Source organism: Leptonychotes weddellii, chromosome 7 (assembly GCF_054177405.1).
Source record: "Leptonychotes weddellii isolate Sample4059 chromosome 7, ASM5417740v2, whole genome shotgun sequence".
Taxonomy (NCBI): domain Eukaryota; kingdom Metazoa; phylum Chordata; class Mammalia; order Carnivora; family Phocidae; genus Leptonychotes; species Leptonychotes weddellii.
Window position 1 is genome coordinate 72,402,353 of NC_138375.1, and position 5,978 is coordinate 72,408,330.

General features: G+C 36.8%; 1 non-coding gene across 1 annotated transcript; it reads right to left on the bottom strand.

Moving 5' to 3' along the window:
• Positions 1–5,223: 5,223 nt before the first annotated feature.
• On the bottom strand, positions 5,224–5,370 carry LOC115938925 (U4 spliceosomal RNA). The gene has a single exon (XR_004073914.2). It is a non-coding gene; the product is annotated as a U4 spliceosomal RNA (small nuclear RNA).
• Between the last annotated feature and the right edge of the window lie 608 nt (positions 5,371–5,978).

Below are 5,978 nucleotides of genomic sequence, written 5' to 3' on the forward strand. Positions count from 1 at the left end.
ATGAATATTCTAGAGGGCTGCTTCAGGCCCATTTGCCTACATACTCACACAGATGTTTCTGAACCATGCTAAGGTAAAGAGAAAACATGGAGCCTTTCATTTCCTAGGATCTGGCTCAAAAAGAGTATAGGATCATTCCACTCTCAAAGTTCATCAAGTCCACCCGAGGTTTCATTTTTCTTGGATTTGGTAATTAAGAGTGGAAAATGTGGGGGGGGAGCTCTATCTGACCCATTTCCAGGAATCTACCAGAGGCTAAGAGTGCTTTTTTCCCCTTTTTCTTCTGTCCACTCAGTCTGGAGATTCTTCATATAGTCCATAGAACACAGGCAAAATGAGACTCTCATTTATCTTTTATCTTTCCAAAATGTTTGTATTGTATTTGATGTTTTCTTTCAAAAATTAAAAATTTGACTCTTATTCTCTGCTTTCTGCTATAACAAAGCTGCCTTGACACACTGGATGTCTCATGGTCTAGCTGCTGGAATGAGGGCAGGTCACAGAGCAAATTGGAAACATTAGAGGAGGAGATGGAATGCATAAGTTATTATTGCAAATAACATTCTGCCAAATGTATGTGTGTATATATCATAGAAAATAAATCTTTCATACTTTTATACTTTAAGGTCTTACTGAAAACATAACTGATATTCCTGGAAAGGTTATAAAATTGAAAGGAAATATTATCACAGTAGAAAATTTTCACAAATTGCATCTATTTCTGGTACAGATTATTTTTCCATTCAGGACAACTTACTTATTCAACACAGATATGCTCATGCTGGCTAAGATTGAATCAACTGCCTCCTCAGCAATAAAAAAAAAAAATACATAAAAACTGAAATTAAGACACTAGCCTATGTCTATCTTATTTATCAGTATTATCTTGATAAATATGAGAAAACCACCTACAGATGGATGTGTAAAAAAGTCTTAGAATGGTTCAGAATCACTTATCAGGAAACATATATGTACAAACTTCCATTTACATACTTTTAATTTATATCTTAGTCTTACAAAACCACCTTTCTTTACTAAGAAGAGGAAAGTGTTTCCCTATCTCCAGTTTCATTTCCAATTCTTGACTGACATACACATTCTTTCCAGGAAGAAATACACAAAAGTGATTTTAAGTTCTATATGGTCAGATGATTTGGTTTCTGTTTTATACATACCCACAAAGGTTATCCACAAGGAGTGTTCAATTTATATAAAATGAAAAAAATCAAAGAATATAGAAAAATGAATTAAAAATGAAATATGAGGATCAGTGTGATGCTTGAAATTAATCAGCAACTTGTAAAAGAAGGTATTAAGGAGGCTTTTTAGATGGATATAATACCCTAATTTAGTCTTAAGATAAGAATTCTCAAACTTCATCAAACTTATAAAAATTGTCTCTAATTCTGTTCAGCAATAAATTAGGGTCACCTCTCAGTCCTATCTGAAAGTGTGAAAAGGAATCGAAATCAGACTAAAGACAGATGTGTTGCGATGAAAAGTCATGGGAAGGACCTGAACAGTTTCCTCTGATAAAGAGCTACTCAGAGAAATGCCAAAACAAATAAACAAAACCTATATTCTAGAAAATTGCCTTCAAACAAAACTGATTTCTTTTTTGTGAAATTAATATTCAAAAATTATGATGCAATTATTTTTCCATCAAAGTGTTAATCCTTTAAACATGAGTTTTGCATGTAAGCACATATCAGGTTGCTATCGCTCTAGGAATGTCCCCCCTACATTTCCCCTACCCAACTCTGGGCCACCAAGTCATTCTACATTTTTTGTCTTTTTGTTTTTTGGGTTTTTTGTTTTTGTTTTTGTTTTGCTTTGTTTCAGTGCCAAAAGTCAATCATCTAAAAAATGAAACATTATAATTCATTTATATTAGTTTAGCCACTATAGAAAAGAAGTTTAAGTATCCTGAGTCTTTTTTTTTCTTTAAGAAAAGAAACAGCCTTTAAATCCTTAAATTGTACACAAAGCAAAAATTAATCATAACTTTTCTCCGCTCCTAGCAAAGAGAATGATATATTAGGCTTGCTATGCACATTTGAAACATTTTTATTTAAATTCTCTAACACTATAATATTCTTTCTAAGCATTAAAAGAATTTTCCACTGATCATTACTCATGAATTGATAATTCTATGCGCCATAGATGTTAAATTGCATTTTAGGCAGTCTGTACCTGAGAGGTCCAATGTGTTCACTCTTTACATACAATCCCCTCATTTAATTGGCCCCCTGAGAAAATGATTCTCTTAACCTTTATCTTTTTCCCCCACTCCCTGCATAATGCTGAAGCATAGAAATCTGCCTGGCAGCAGCTCTGTAAGAGTGTACAACTTGGCTCTAAAGAGTATGTATAGCCTTTTATTGGTTGTCTCCCTTTGTGTTGGTCTGACACAAATTGCCTTCTAACATGAGCAGGATCAATTAAGCTGGTAACAGAATTGTGCAAGAACAATGAGACCTACCTCCACCATAGTGCCAGAGCTTTCATCATCCAGATCCTGTGACTCCACAAATGAATAAAGACACATACCCCTATTAAAGTCGCTTGCTGCTAGGAGCTGGCTATCTTAGAGAAAGGGCTCAGGGGAACGCACCATATATTCTCTTTGAAAGTGAAAGTGCTGACACCTCACTGTGATGAGGACAATGAAAAGCAGCATGAGGAAGGACGGACAGAAGACAGAATAATAAAGACTCTGAAAGATAGGAAGAACACAATTTTGGATACAAGCAGTTCTGGAATCTGAATGAAAATACCAATCTGATTTTAACCTCACAAAAAAGGTATATAAAAATTTTATTGTACCTATTTCTTAATGTATGAAATGTTGAACTTGATCAAAGATTCATTAGTTGTCATTGGTGAAAAGAAGCAAAAGTAAGATTCCTAGACTTTATCCATAATTAAAACAAAAAGAAAAAATAACTTTTATTTGGACATGAGATTTGATCTGTCACTGTATCTCTATGTTGGTTATTTAGAATGTTTATTTTATACTTTTTTTTTCCTATTATGCAACTTCAGACATGACTGTGCACAGCTCTGAAGGAAAAATCTATCTCATAGGGAACTTTACTGTGTGGGGAAAAAAATGTCCCAAGTGCTATACAATTTACTCCTTAGAAAACAGATTTGGCATTCCCACTTAACTTTCTCTGCAGAACTTCTCCAGCCTACCATATATGCCCATTCCATGAGGTTTATTTACCAATACATTTTGAATCTTTCTCTCTAGTGCAGGTTGTAGGAGCTACTCCTCATACAAATATGGAGACTTAAAATTCAATTATCATTGTTTTGCCACAGGTTATGTGATCAATAAAAACACAGTTCTTATTAATTGGCTTCATATTCTTTTTTTAAAATTTAATCTTATTATGTTATGTTAGTCACCATACTCATCATAGTCACCACATCATTAGTTTTTGATGTACTGTTCCATGATTCATTGTTTGCATATAACACCCAGTGCTCCATTCAGTACCTGCCCTCCTTAATACCCATCACCAGGCTAACTCATCCCCCACCCCCCGCCCCTCTAAAACCCTCAGTTTGTTTCTCGGAGTCCATACTCTCTCATGGTTCGTCTCCCCCTCTGTTCCCCCTCCCCCTTCATTTTTCCCTTCCTTCTCCTAATGGCTTTATACTCTATTGGTTTTATTATTTTGGAAATATAAGATAGCATGTATAATAGAATCATTGCCTAGTTCAACAAAAATTATTCCTTTGATAACTAGTCTCAGTATTAGATCATTAATTTCAAAGAACTAATTAATATTTTAACACACAATTCTCTTTGTCCATTCAAGAGGCCTAATCTGAGTGTTAGCCAAGAAAGTCACCTCTAGAAGTGTTTTCAAGTATTCAATTTCCTGTGGTGCCTGGGTGGCTCAGTCAGTTAAGCGTCTGACTCTTGATTTTTGTCTCAGGTCATGATCGCAGGCTTGTGAGATCAAGCCAGGCGAAGGGCTCTGCACTTGACGTAGAGCCTGCTTAAGATTCTCTCTCCCCCTCCCTCTGCTCTTCTCCCCTCACCCCCACCTCTCACTCTCCACCCCCATCTCAAAAAAAAATCAGTTTCCTGCCTGGGAAGTTTCTGTTAAGAACAGCAGTGCTATAAAGTGGTAGAACTAACATCCATTTGAATGACCACATCCTATACTAGTCCCTGAAATCCCACTTCCCCAAAGAGGGATAGCATAATTCTAGGAGTAGAGTATATTGGTTTGAACTCCTCACAAAGCAGGCACTAAGAAAGGCAGTATATTTAGAGAATGATCTCAGCAAGCACTATGAGGGAGTGGGGAAGTGAACAACTAAAGAGGAAACAATAAACATGCATTAATGAGTTTGATCCTGTCCTAGCTAAATCTCAGGAATCCCAAGACTGGGGAGACATGCCTCAGAACTCTGCACAGAGAAATACTTCCTTGGGGCGCCTCAGTGGCTCAGTCAGTTAAGTGGTCACTCTTGATTTCGGCTCAGGTCATGATCTCAGGGTGGTGAGATCAAGACTTAAGTCTGGCTCCACACTGGGCATGGAGCCTGCTTAAGATTCTTTCTCTCCCTCTCCCCCTCCCCACCCCCCTTATATTCCTAAACTCACTCTCTCCCTAAAAGGAAAAAAAAAAGAAAAAAATATATATCCTTGACCCTAGTAGCAATTCTGATGTCTAAATAGAAACTCAAATAATTGAATGACTTCAACCATAGACATTGGCCACTCCCTACTCAAGCCCTACCTTGGTGGCACTGCTGCTTATCCTTAGGTCATTCTGAGCAATGATACATCATTAGCCAGTCAACAAATGATTGGATTTAGGTCAGATCCACCCTGAGTCTAAGGTGGTGGAGATATGAAGTGCAGATTATACCAACCTTTCATTAGGAACGCATCATAGAGCATGTAGGTATGAACAGACATTATGAGGCTTCCCAGGAGAAGATTTTTGAACTGGCAAGTACCTCGACTGACAATTCTAACCACAGAGGTTGATGGTTTTTCTTCCATATGTAACCCATGATACATGATGTATGTACAGTCCCTCATGCTCTGAACAGTTTTTATAGCTCCTGATACAGCGCCTCATATTCTGTACCCAGAAGCCACTCAGTAAATATTACAGACTGACTCATCGACTCAGAAAATGCCAAGAAAAAGATGACAGGGTACATGGCAGGAAAATGTTGGCTCTAAGTGCCTACTCAAGTGAATCCACTGATTGGGCAGGTCGTAACTAATTCTGCTGGCTTACGTGACCATCCTAGAATAGAATATTATCAATCAATTAGCAATAATCGCGCCTCGGATAAACCTCATTGGCTACAATACTGCCACTGCACAAAGCTTGAATATTATCAATCCAAACTGAAAATTCTACCTTTGTCAGCAGCAACCAGTGTCTTGCCAGATCATGCCCATCAAGGCCTAAGAACAAGCAATGAAAAGCCTTTAAAAAAAATACCAAAGGGACACCCATACCCTAAGCCCAAATACAGTCTTTGTTTTTCAAATCACTTGAACACATCACTATATATTGAACAAAATATCTAGGACTGCAGGCAAGTGTGATTCAGACCCCAATTTAGAAAAAAAATTGTTGCAAGTGAAATCCTCCTGGGCTACCAAGATTCTTACTATTTTTAATTGCAAACTTCTCAGAGAGCTTTGGGCAGAAAATAAAATTTTTAGTAGCTGTCACAAGATACCTGCACTTCTTTAGTATTCTGTAGAGCCAAGGGTGTTATACCACACATGCTTCCAATTATTTTGAAGGTTTTTCTTTTTTTTTATGAAATTAAAAAAAATGTTGTTTGTTTGTTTTCTGGTAAAACAGATTTGATTAGGATATAAATCCGCAGATGTAGGATGTGCTTTTTTCTGATTAGATGTGATAATTTGTCATTTTTGTGGGATTTGTTTTGGCTAATCAAGTAAGCAAATATCCCCGACGTAT